The 13498-nt window shown below is 34.2% G+C and overlaps 1 protein-coding gene across 15 annotated transcripts in view; it reads left to right on the forward strand.

Annotated features, from left to right (window-relative positions):
* The window catches only part of SOX5 (SRY-box transcription factor 5), a 1002640-nt gene that overhangs the window by 443458 nt on the left and 545684 nt on the right, over nucleotides 1-13498 (forward strand). The gene's annotated exons all lie outside the window — the stretch shown is intronic.

Raw genomic sequence — 13498 nt, forward strand, 5'->3', positions numbered from 1 at the left:
ACAATAATTAGTGTAAGTGAAATATATTTCTGCAGAATAAAAATGGAACAAAGTGAACAATGAAAATCATAGACAATTAGGGTGCATGTAGCTTGGATCATAGAAATGGTGAAAGGCAAAAGATAATGTAATACAACTTGTACAGAGAAACAATGGAAATCTGTTCAAAAGCTCTTTTAAAAGGCCTCTCCTTCACACATATCGTATTCTATTCTATCCCTTCATTAGCATGTTTTCTTTCATATTTCTAACTTAGGGGATGCCTGAGGAAAAGAAATACTCGACTTGATTTTAAAACTTTATTTGTAGTGCTGCCGCAGCACTTTTTTGAATAAGCCTATGTATTCTATGGATTTACTTAAACATTCATTTGGCTTTGCTTTTGAGTGGACTGCTGGTCTAAATTGCCTGGTATTTAAATGTTACCATAGCGATGAGTAGTGGACACTGTCATCTTTCTCTTTTTAATTAAGGAACAGATGCAGGTGAAGCTGATCTTTCAGTGACCCTCTTTAAGCTGGCATCAACACATTGATTGTTTTCAATTCTTTTCTCTCTCCTGCAATCTTAGCTTTGTCCTTTCTTCATATCAAGGTCTTCATCCTCTTAGGTTAAAGATGCAGGAACTCCTTTTAAACCCTTCCTTTGGGAGCTTTATCTTAAAAGGAGTAAAACACACTTCCACTAAACACCAGTGAAACACTAATGCATTTTTTTTTCCCTCCAACAAGAATCCCTGGCTTTTTCCACTTTAAAATTCCGTAATGTGTGAGTGGTAGTTTACTAAATTTTTTTATAACCTATAAAGACCATAAATATTTCCACTCACACAACTTTTTCAAGGAAGACAAAATGCCCTTTCCCATTTAGTATATTTACCCACAAGGTATATTTGGAAGGTTTAAATGGTGTTATCAATACATTCGTTCTTCCTTGGGCTGTAATCTCCTAAACTGCACGGATACCGTGAGAAGTATTTATTGAGTAATTTACATGCATGGCACTGCTTTAGGTGTTTTTCCAAATAAGAAGAGTTGGTGCCCCAAAGATGTTAACAGTTCTGTCATATATGAAGCAGACACTAATGAGTTTTTTTTTAACTTAGGCATAACCTGTTTTGGGTGCAAGAAACAAAATTTGCCTAGAGGAAATAGAAAAGAGGAATAAGAGGTACTCAGTAGTCAGAAATACAGTCAGAGTACCAGAGGGATAGCAGATAAAAATGAAATACTTGCTCTGATTTTCATTTCTTCTACTTAGGAATGTTAGTATTAATTCAATACTTTTAGGGTTTTTCTTCATCTCACCTCAACTTTTTTGGCAATTTTATCTTATTTGGTTTCTGTATTAGATTTCATCGGTAATGGAGACTAACCAAATCTATCATCTCTTTTAGAGTATTTCTGATTTATTTTATGCATGTTAATTAACAAGAATTCCACTTTTTCTTGTGATTTTAAACCTTTTTGACTTTACTTGTCTTTATAATCTTTAGCCAATACATTTTGCATGAATTATTTCATATTTTACATTGCCTTGTTTACCTAGAGGCCAAATGTACTTTTGAATATTTTCCCAATAGAATACTCTATAAGTATGCACAGTTATATTTATATACACAGTTTCAAACAATGAATGAGGAGATACTTCTTTTTTAAAATAAACTTTATTGAAGTTTAGCTTACATACAATTAACTGCATTTGTTTATAGTATATGATTCATTAAGTTTTGACATATATATCACGGCATCACTATTAGTCAAGTTACAGAGCATTTCCAAACCCCCCAAATTTGCTGACACCTTCTTGGTAGTCAGCCATTTCCTCTACTACTTCCTCTGATCTGATTTCTCTAGATCAGTTTGCTTTTTTATGGGATCTCAAACAAATGTAATCATCCAAGCATGTCCTCCTTTGTGTCTGCCTTTTTTGATCCAGCATGCTTTTGAGATTTATCACACTATGGTACTTATCAATTGTTCATTCCTTTGTATTATGAATTTTATTGGATAGATATATCACTTTTTTTTGTCCATTCCTCTGATGATGAACATTGAATCATTTTCATTTTTTGACTATTCTGAATAAAGATGTCTGACCGTTTGTGTCTAAGTCTTCATCTAGTCACATATTTCATTCTTCTTGGGCAATTATCTAGGAAGAGGATGCTGAGTCATATGGTCAGTGTGTGTATAGCTTAGTAAAAGACCTGGCAAACAGTATTCTAAAGTAGATGCCATATTTTTATATCCCCACCAGCAGTTGGTTCATATCCTCACCAACACTCAGCATTGTTAGTCTTTTAACAATTTTAGTCATTTCAATAGATATGAAGTAGTATCTCATTGTGCTTTAAATTTGTATTCCTCTGATGATAATGAAATTGTCTTTTTGTGTGCTAGCTGGCCATCCCTTTTATTAAATGAAAAAAATGATCTTTTTTGTATGAAAAAATCTGTTCAATGTTTTGCCCCTTATAATCAAATTGTTTAACTATTGAATTATAAGAGGTGTTTTCCTTTTTCTGCATATAAGTTGTTTGTCAGATAGATATATTACAAATATACTACCCCATTCTTTTGCTTGCCTTTCATTTTTAACCTTTTTGACTGGAAGTGCAAATATTTGTGATTTTTACAAAATCAAACATATTTTTTCTTTTATACTTTGTACTTTTTATGCCTAATTTGAGAAATCTTTGCCTTTCCCAAGGGCAAAGGTTTGCTTCTTTTTTTAAAACACTTTTAAGATTAAGAAGTAAGTAGTAGTATGTTAGACTAATCTCTTCTTACTGAGGGAAGATTTTCTCAAGTATTAGGGAAAATAATGAGAAATGATTTCCTAAATTGTGAAAAAGGGAGGTAATTGTTGAATTGGTTATGATTATACTAAAGCTGCTTTCTGTCTGTATTGTCTGTGAGAAAATTTGTCCTGAATGCTTTCCCTATCAGAAAATGCTCTTTAACATACTCTGAATATAGTTACATTAAGTGATTAACTCATTGGCAAGAAGAATTTATTGCTAGAATTGAGGAAATATTTTATAATCTTTACATGCAAATTGAATTATATCAAATATATATTTTATATAGTTGTATTATATTTCACCAAATCTTTAGTTTATTGGTTACGAATTTGTTATGGTTCCATCTAAATATTTTAAAAAGGAAAATGGGTTTAATTCATTTATTTATTTTTCCCAACAAGAGTACTTGGAAGAAAAAATTGATAATATAAAGTTTAAATAAATGTGTTTTAGGGACAAATTCATCTTTGACATGACAAATAAGAGAAGATAGAACCACTGAAATTTATCAGCTAACAATATAACTGACATTATCAGAAGGACCAAAATAATGGCTGTCCTCATTCTTCAGTGAATAATATATTGTGTTTCTTTTTCTTAGTAGTATTATTTCCTTCCAGAGACTTATAAATTATTTGAAGTGGTGATCTGAACTACTCTGCCAGTAATAATCAGTCACCTCTGCCAGGTCTATACATGGAATGAGTGAAACAAGAGCTGCCTGAGACTATTTACTGATGAGCAAAGCCCTTGGTTATGTGGCTGTCCTAGAATAGTGCAATTGAACATGAAACACAAATGTTGTGTTGGGACATAATATTGCATTCAAGACAGGCCAGTGCTGTGACTTATCCTGAGCTCATCTGCAAAGATCACCTTCAGTGGAGTCATTTGTGAATGGGTTACTCTTCCTAGTGCTGCTCATTGGTCTATGTTGATGGGATATCAGACGGCACACATTGCATCATCATGAGCTGTGAGTTAATAGTTATTTGTAGTGACATCGTATCAAGAATGATATTTATGATGTCAGTAATCATTCTCTATGTGTCTTAGATACTATAAGTTATTTAATTTCTCTAAAAAATAATTATTTTAATGGAAAATTTTCAGAGGTTGTTTAAAATAAATCTATGAACTCTCTGGATTACATGTTCTCTTAAAGAAGTACCTTTGGTTTCCCAGAAGTGATCTCTGGGTTATGAAAGTATCCTTGCAAGTGAGAAAATTGTGGTTTTTTTTCTTTTTTGCCTTTGGATCAATAAAATCTATAGATGATGTTACTTACTGCTTAAAGTAAATAAGCAATTGAAGCAACAGTAGTCATTTCAGTATAAAATTTGTGAAATTATTTTATTGTGATAATCTTTTCTAATTTCTGTATTTCCCAACACATTAGATTTTCACTTCCACTGAAACATTCTTTCATTCAAATAAATTTTCCTGTGTATAGTCACGATGAGCAACCAATAGCATAGGTAAAATTTTTTCCCGTGTATGTATCACAATACATGTGAAATTATAATATTTTAAAAATAGATTCAAAATTTGTTTACAAAATAGAGATTTGAAACTTCCTTGTACTCTCCGAGCTTATTCTAGAAAAACATAGAAAAAATGCCCTTTCCCATTTAGTATATTTACCCACAAGGTATATTGGAAGGTTTAAATGGTTTAGAATAGTTTCATTCCTTTCAGCTTTAAGTCTCCAAGACTTTCCTTAATGATTTTCTCTCATCAGAAGACACATACGCTGGCCAGGAAGGAAAACATTGGCATTGTTTTTCAGGGAGAAGATTGTGTTGTTAATGAGCTACAATAAGCTCATATCTCCACTACATCTTGCACATAATCTTTTATCCCATATTTAAGAAATACTACCCAAATCTCAGTCAGAGCCTAACTTAGATACAGAATATTGACTTGTTTGTATGTTATATAAAGATCCATGAACAATTCTTTCATAGGTTAGACTATTTTATAATGCTTTTATACTTTATTCTTTTCAGTTCAATTGAGAATTAAGGTAGTGATATCAAGGGGGAAGTATCCCTTGAAGGTATTTGAGTTCCTGAAAACCAAGAAGACTGATAATTTACAAAATGTAACACAAAGATTAGTGTTTTCTCAAAGAAAAAAAAACGGCTGCATAGATAACATCAACAATTTACTCCTAATGCTTCCTAATTTATTCTTGTATATGAACTTCTTGTACAACTTATAACAATTAGAGGCACACTTTAATTTGCTTTGCAATTTGAACTTTGCAATAACAGTGTGTTTCTATTATGGGTCCTCAGGAAGACTCTTGGGTTCGACCTGAGTTTGTCCTTCTTCACATCCTCACCCTTCCTATGTTAGCAAGGCCTATTAGTCAGGGATTTCATTTTACCACCTCAAAACTGCTAAGGCAACCTTGTCATCGTAATTTTCACACTCTTTCTTTTTCTTTGTTCTATATGTCAGTGAAATCTTATCTCCACAGTCTTCTGTCATAGGTTAATAGCTTGGAACAAAGTTCAATTAGAGTCTCTAACATAATAAAACAAAATGCACAGATGAAAAAATCAGTAGCCACTGCTCTTCCCTGTACTTGATTTAACTGCTGTTTGTTGAATTTTGCCCATTAGTGAAACTGAATTAGTGGATTTGATGGGAAATGTAAAATGTGTGCATTCACATGGATTTGGGTGACCTCAAAGCAACTGTGCTGTTCTAGAAGATGTTCCAATGACTTTGTAATACTCTGGAAAAGTTCTTAATATAGATTTTGTTCTCTTACTGATGTGGCATTTAATTGTATTGTTAAACCCAAAACTCTAAATAATGCATGGATATTTAACATCTGAACAGTACCTTAACATTTTTAAGCTTTTTGCAAAGAAATATTGGTTCATTTCCATATACTGCATTTATTCAATTAAAGTAACCTTTGCTAACAGATTAAAGCCATGGGTCATTGTCTTTTCTTATTCTACTCATGCTGCTGTCTGTTCAAGGTCATCTGGAAATTATATAGCAGAGAAATTTTCCAAAGAAATAAATATTATTAGTGCAAATTTACTAGCTAGATTATTTGAGAAGAAATATATTGACACCATTGAACATTTTCAACAATCCCACTGCCATCACTTTCTCTTCTTCTACTCAATGAGCTGTTAAAAGACACAATTTGTTGTACTATGTAGCTAACAAGAAATAAATAACATGTAGCAGGTGCTACACAGGAAGGCACTGAGTGTTATTGTACTAACTGTGCCTGACTAATTCTAGCCAAAACAACAATTCTGTATTCAGTAAAGAAGAACAGATAATTTAATGGATATCTGGAGCCTCGTTGTTTGTAATGTCAGGGTTATACTTGAAAAACAGAACCAAGTGAGAGACATCGGCTAGAGGAAATACTCTGCTACAGAGCTGTGTACAAATTCATAAGAATCCAATCCAATGGAAGGTAATGGCACCACAGATGATTTAAACTATTGAGTAATCCAAATCTTTTTCTATATATTTTTAAAAAGAACTATGTGATTATTTTGGCATGGATCTACCCCATACGCCTACTTCTTTTAGCTTAATGTTAAAAGTAGCTTGCATTCCCTGAGTACATCATATCAATTTATGCTAAAGTGAGGAGAAAGCTGGAAATAACATTTTGACATTCATAGTCTGCAGAGAAGATAGAGATTTTGAATGATGTACATATTTGTTTTATCTCTCCTACTGATAAGTCAGTATCTATTTTTCTGATCATTTTGTTTTCCAATAATTACTAATTATTACAGTAGCATTTATTATATGTTAAAAACTCTGGACAGAACAAAACGTAAGTCAAATGAGATCTTGGTCTGGCAACTGTGTTCTACTGGTGGCAGTAGACAATTGTTAAGTTAAAAAATTGTTAAGTAATTATAAACTGAAATGAGTGTTAGTGATTAAGAAAAATAAAGAGTGAGCACACACTTAGAGCTTCTAGAGGAAGGTTTTCTTTGAGATTTGAGCTGAAGGATGAGAACGGGTCATAAGAATCGCAGAGGACAGTTTTCCACATTTGGGACAGCAAGTGAGCTATCTTAAGGATGAGTGCGATGTGCCAAGTTCAAGGAGCAGGAAGAAAGCTGGTGTGGTTGGAGCATCACAACTGGTGTGGAGCATACTTTTAGAAGATAAAATTGGAGAGGTGGGCAAGAGCCAGACCTTTCCTTCTCATAGGAACATGGCTCCTGGTTACTACTACCCTTGGTCAATATGAGTTCAGAAGCTGGGCAATTCTTTCTCTCCGGGGACAAAGGGCTGTATAGGGAGAGGCTGGAGAAGGTAAGACCTAAGAGTTTAAGACAAACTATATAATTTCTGGGAAGAAAAGTTACTTTACTAAAGGTAATTTTGCTTTTGTTCTCACACTTTTAGATTCCTTTTGATGTCCAAAAAGAACATGTAGCTTATCAAAGCAGTTGAAGCATTCAAATCCATTTAAGCACTGTGACCATTTCTCAAAACTTTCCTTGTTAATAAGTCCTGTAATTTATGGATAGAGCCAGCCCATCAGGGGGTGAATGGACTCAGTAAAGGGATCAAACTAATACCAATGTCTCAAGCAGTGAAACTTGTGTATGTTTTTGTGACTGTGTTTGTGTGCGTGAATGGTTTTGTTAAGTAGTATCCTAAAGTAAATATTTCCAAAGCAGTCTTACCTCTGCAAATTAGGATAAGACTAAAAATAGAAGATTGGCATTGGAAACTCTAGGAGCAGGAAATTTATAATAGAGGATTCATGCTGAAAAGTACTAAAGTAGATATTAATAGACCTGAGTGGTTAAATGAGGAGGCAAGCACTAACATTTTTTTAGTTAAGCTCTACCTGTAACCAATTGTTAGTAACAAAGGGTTTGTAATGACTTGCAAAAGTTGTTGACCCCTACTTATTTCCATTAATTATCATACCACTTAAGTGACTAAAATTGATGGAAAGGAAAATAATGAAGTAAATTATCATAGGTGTGACAGAATATTATAGATTCTCAGAACTCAGTTCTCTGTAAATACTCAGAACTCCTCTAAAAGTAGAGCAAGAACTGATTGAAATACAAATATGCTTAAAAGTTTAAATAGCAATAATATGAAATGGATTACAGAGTGGACTTTAAATTTAAAAAAAGATGCAGTGAAATGAGACTTCTGTCGTGTTGCATTAAAAATAATGCAATAATGGGGATCCCTGGGTGGCGCAGCGGTTTGGCGCCTGCCTTTGGCCCAGGGCGTGATCCTGGAGACCCGGGATCGAATCCCACGTCAGGCTCCAGGTGCATGGAGCCTGCTTCTCCCTCTGCCTATGTCTCTGCCTCTCTCTCTCCCTCTATATGACTATCATAAATAAATTTAAAAAATATTAAAAATAATGCAATAATGAAAGTCGCCAGTTTATTCCGGGATGTACATCAAGTGAGAGTGTGATAGTAGTGTATATATCATGAAGATAAAACATTTGGGTACCAATCATATAAAGAGACTGTTCACATTCCTCATTGCTTACTTGCTGATTTAGCTTCTGAAAAGCTAATATTAGTGCTGCATGACTGGATATTTACATACAAAATAAGGCAAAATCCTTTTTGCAGAATTGATCTTTAACTGACACTGTATGCAAATATTAACTCCCAATGAATCAAATATCTAAATATAAGGGCTAAAAAACTATAAAAATATTAGAAGAAAATATATGGTTAAAACTTTATGAAAATGATTTGGGCAGTGGTTTCTTAGACGTGACACCAAAAAGCACAAGCAACAAAATAAAAAATAGATAAAGCGGGCTTCATCAAAATTAAAAACTTTTGTGCATTAAAGGACATTATCAAGAGAGCAAGGCCATAGCCAACAGAATGGGAGAAAACATTTGCAAATTGTGTAGGGTAAGAGTCTAGTATCTAGACTATATAAAGAACTCATAACTCAACAGAAAAAGTACAGACAACTCAATTAAAAAGTAAGCAAAAGACTTGTGTAAACATTTTTGCAAATAATATATACAAATGTCAAATAAGTACATGAAAAGATGCTCAATGTCATGTCATTAGGGAAATACAAATCAAAACCACAATGAGATACAACTTTATATCTACCAGGATGGTTGTAATAATAATAATTTTAAAAAATAAGAAGTGTTAGTAAGGATATGGAGAAATTGGAACACTCATACATTGCTGATTGGAATGTGAAATGGTGTAGCCACTATGGATAGTAGTTTGGCATATTCTCAAAAAGTTAAAGTTACTGCATGACCTAGCAATTTAATTCATAGATATATATCCAACAGAAATGAAAGCATATGTCCCCACAGAAACTTTTACACAAATGTGTAAATGTATACAGCAGCATTATTCATAATAGCTAAAAGATGGAAACAAACCAAATGTCCATCATTAGATGAATGGAAAAATAAAATGTATTATGTATACACAATGAAATATTATTTAGCCATGAAAAAGTAGGGAATTTTCACACCTGCTACAAGATGGATGAACTTTAAAGACATTATGTTAAGTGAAATAAGCCATTCATAAAAAGACAAACATTGTATGATCCCACATATATGAAGTGCCTAGAGTAGTTACATTTGTAGAGACAAAAGATAGAATGGTGAGGGAGCCCAGGGGGAGGGCAAAGGAGGAGTGTCTGCTTGATGGGTGCAGGATTTCATTTTGGGATGATGGAACTTTTGGGGAACTGATAGAGACTGTGGTGCATAACATTGTGAATGTACAGTTGATTCTTGAACAATACAGGTTTGAAATCCTTGGGTCAAATTATTCTAGCTTCCAAGATTGGATGGGAGATTGGGAGCATTCTGGGTGGTATGGCTCTAGACCACATTTTCTTTTTTCTAACTTTCTTTATTATAAGAATACAGTATACAATACATACAATGTACTAGACACATGTGAATCAACTTTTGGTGTTATTGTTAAGACTTCTGGTCAACAGTAGGCTATTATTAGTAAAGTTTTGGGGGAGTTCAAAGTTATATGTGGATTTTCTACTGTGAGAGGAGATGGAATCCCTAACCCTTGTATTGTCCAAGGCTCAACTGTATTAAAAGCCATTGAACTACACACTTTGAAATGGTTAAAATGGTGAATTTTACATTATATGTATTTTACCACATACACCCAATGATAACAGCTAACAATGAAAAGAATTGATCCTTGAGCTTGATTCTAATCAGCAAGAACGAACTGTTTTGGCTAAGAGGTTGATTAAGGTAATCTTAGAATTCAGTGTTAGATTTTAAGAAGGAGGAGTCTAAAGGAATGAGTTCTATTTAAAAAGTTATTTTGGGAATGCCTGTGCGGCTCAGCGGTTGAGCATCTGCCTTTGGCTCAGGGCATGATCCTGGAGTCCCAGGATCGAGTCCCACATCAGGCTCCCTGCAAGGAGCCTGCTTCTTCCTCTGCCTGTGTCTCTGCCTTCTCTCTGTGTCTCTCATGAATAAGTAAATAAAATTAAAAAAAAATAAAAAAGCTATTTTTGACAGTACACAGAGACCCTAGTGCAGAAGAAAAGGAAGAAGTATCAGAAGTCCTTTGTCAGGGAAGCTGAAATCTAGACTTGGTTCAAATTTGAAAAAAACAAAACAAAACAAAAAAACTAAGGAGAGGGCAAGCCAGTGGAGAAAGTTCCCCAACATTATATTGGGTGAGAAAGGAGGAGTTTAATTACTTGAGAAAGATAATATTATATTGACAGAGTTAAGAAAGAAAACACACTATACAAATTCTATTTTATTTAACTGTAAAATCCAGTAATTTATAGTTGTCTTTTTTTTTTTTTTCCTTTCTTCTGCTTTTTGGAAGCCTATTTTTCCTGGAATAATCAAGAAGTCTCTCTCTTTCTCTCTGTCTCATGTCTCTCTCACACACAATCTCTGTGTGTATGTATGTATATGTGTGCATGCATGTGCACATGTGTTTTTGTGAGTGAAAGATGAGATGGTGAGTGATGAAGAGGATTTGTAATGCCTTTTCATCCAGACTATCACCAACCATTCCCAAAGGGAAGAGGTACTTGTAAATGATTTACTTGGGGAAACAAAAGAAAGGAGGAAGTAGCTAAGACAATTTTCAAGAGGCACAGATTTGGGGATGACTTTCTCTAAAACTTCATTATTTATTATAAAGCCAAAAAAATAGTATGAAATTTGCTTTAAGTCCATCATATAGAACAGAGAGGGGGAGACTTGAGAGTCTAGAAATAGTTAAATTCATATATGGAAGCATCATACTTGACCATGGTGGCATTAAAAATTTGTAGGGAAAGTATGGCTCTTCAGTACATGGTACAAGGACAATTGGTTATCCATATGGAAAAAAGTAAAATTAGATCCTGGTGACAGAATAAATTCCAGGTGGCTTAAAAATCTGGAAGTGCAAAGCAAAATTTCAAAAATTCTACAGTTAAAAACTGGAGTATTTTTATGACCTCAAGTCAGGGAAGGATTCCATAAAGGAAAAGACTAGTAAATTTTGCCTTATTGAAAGTGCATTTTCAATACATCAACAGGGATCATTAAGAAACAAAACAAAAGAATAAACCACTAACAGGAGATATTGGAAAACCTATAGCCACCAAACAGTAAGCATTTAGAACTTTAGCAGTAGAAAAAAAGACAAACAAACTAATAAAAAAAAATGGGCAACAAGAACAAACAGGCATTTTACAGAAGAAGAAATGTAAGTGCCCAATAAAATTATCTACAACTTCACTAGTTATGATAGAAATTCAAAGTAAAGTAACATAGCTTTTCAAACCCATCAGATTGAGGAAAATGAATGACAATATCGGTATTGAAGGGCGAAGAACAGTGAGAGCTCTCCTACAATTTTAGTGGCAGTGGAAATTGGTACAGTCATTTTAGAGAGCAATTTGGCAATATTTGATTGGAAGAAAATGAACAACTGAAATATTTCCAACAGACAAAAAATATAAGATTTATTCATATAAGAGTTAAAATGGATGAACTAGAATGACAAGTAACAATACTGATAAATATGAAAATGTTATATTCTTTTGATATAATGAGTCCTTTTTGAATAAAATGGAAAAAGGCTACTTTGAATGTGTTGATCATGGATCACACAGTTTGGTGAAATTTTAACTGATTGGTTGGCCATAACCATGAAGTATTGATTAATGGATTGGTTAAGGAAGGTGCATCCATTAACTTTCTTGATAATTAACAAACCACCTCAAAACTCAGTGGCTTTAAGCAGCCACCATTTTATTTAGCTCATGATTTTGCGGGTTGTCTAGAATTACTGAGACTACTTGGCCAGTTGAGGCCTCTCACCATGTAGTCTTACATCTTCTAGTAGATTAGCCTAGGCTGCATGTGCCAATATCTGGGTTTCAAAAACCAGCAAGAGTGGACACATCCCAAAGCACAAGTACTTTCTTGGACCACTGCTAATGTTCGATTAAGGGTTGGGGAAATAAACATTATCACTTAATAGGAGGGGCTGTAAAGTAACATTGTGAAAGGGTATTCATATAGATATGGGAAAAAATTGTGGACATTTTTACAGTCAATTACAGGTGTCTTTACACAGGTATCTTGCCTTGGTCTATGAAACTTTTATATCAGTTCCTTGGATAATGGTCCTTAACTTAGGGTTAGCTCAAGATGCCACTTTTAGTAGAATGGTTTTACCCCCAATTTTAGTACAAGGACCATTAGATCTAACCAGTTTCTGCCAGAAGAATCTTTAGGTTTTCTGGGCCTGACCATCTCTAAAGTGGTATGATTTACTGGGGAGGCAGACTACCTCAAGGGATGCCACATGGTTCAGCCTGTAAAAGTTAGAACAGATATCACTTCCCAAGACTGGATAAGAAGTATGATATTCTGCGTGTCAAATAATGTATAGACCCTGTTGGGGAGAGAGTCCTCCTTGGTGGAGTCATTAAAGTAAATCCAATGAAATAAAATCAGTAGCATTAGCCTAGGCCTTGAAAATAAATTGTTTTTCATTAGAGAAGCATTCTTACCCTGAAATAGCAGAGAGGGAAGAGAATGAATAGGAGAAATTTTGCCACACCCACTTTCCTGTAACCTTGAGAACTTTCCTCTGGAATAGGGATGGGATGAAAACCTATGCCCTTGAGGTCAAATGGACTTTGCTTCTTCTATGGCACCAATGTTCTGGGTGGACTTTGGTTGAAAGTATGCAGCTGTATCCAGCTAAGCAGAACCACCTTAGCTTCTAACTAATAAAAGATATTGGGAGTTGGGGGAGGGGAGGGGAATTGAAGAGGGATAGGGGCCCCCAGGGAGGGAGCAGACAAGGAAAGGATATGCCAAAACCTTAATAGTTACCATCCATTTGGTAGCTGAGCTACGAGTCATCAATGTTTTCTTCTTTATGTTTTATGAAGTTTTCAATAGCTATAATGAGCATATATCATATTAAAAATCATAGGGAAAAGAAACTTTCTCAGAGACAGGATTTAATTTGGGCCAGATACTGTACATTATTCGCATTTATACCTCATACCCATTTTAATCCTATATAGGTGCCACTCTAAATGTTTATTGAATGCATGTTAAAATTATAGGGAGTTCAGTTTGGCTCAGTCTGAGAAAGAATTTTCTAGGATGTAAAGTAGTTCAAAAATGCAGTGCTCTGTCAAGCAGTA

The sequence above is a fragment of the Canis lupus genome, chromosome 27 (assembly GCF_003254725.2).
Source record: "Canis lupus dingo isolate Sandy chromosome 27, ASM325472v2, whole genome shotgun sequence".
Lineage (NCBI taxonomy): Eukaryota > Metazoa > Chordata > Mammalia > Carnivora > Canidae > Canis > Canis lupus.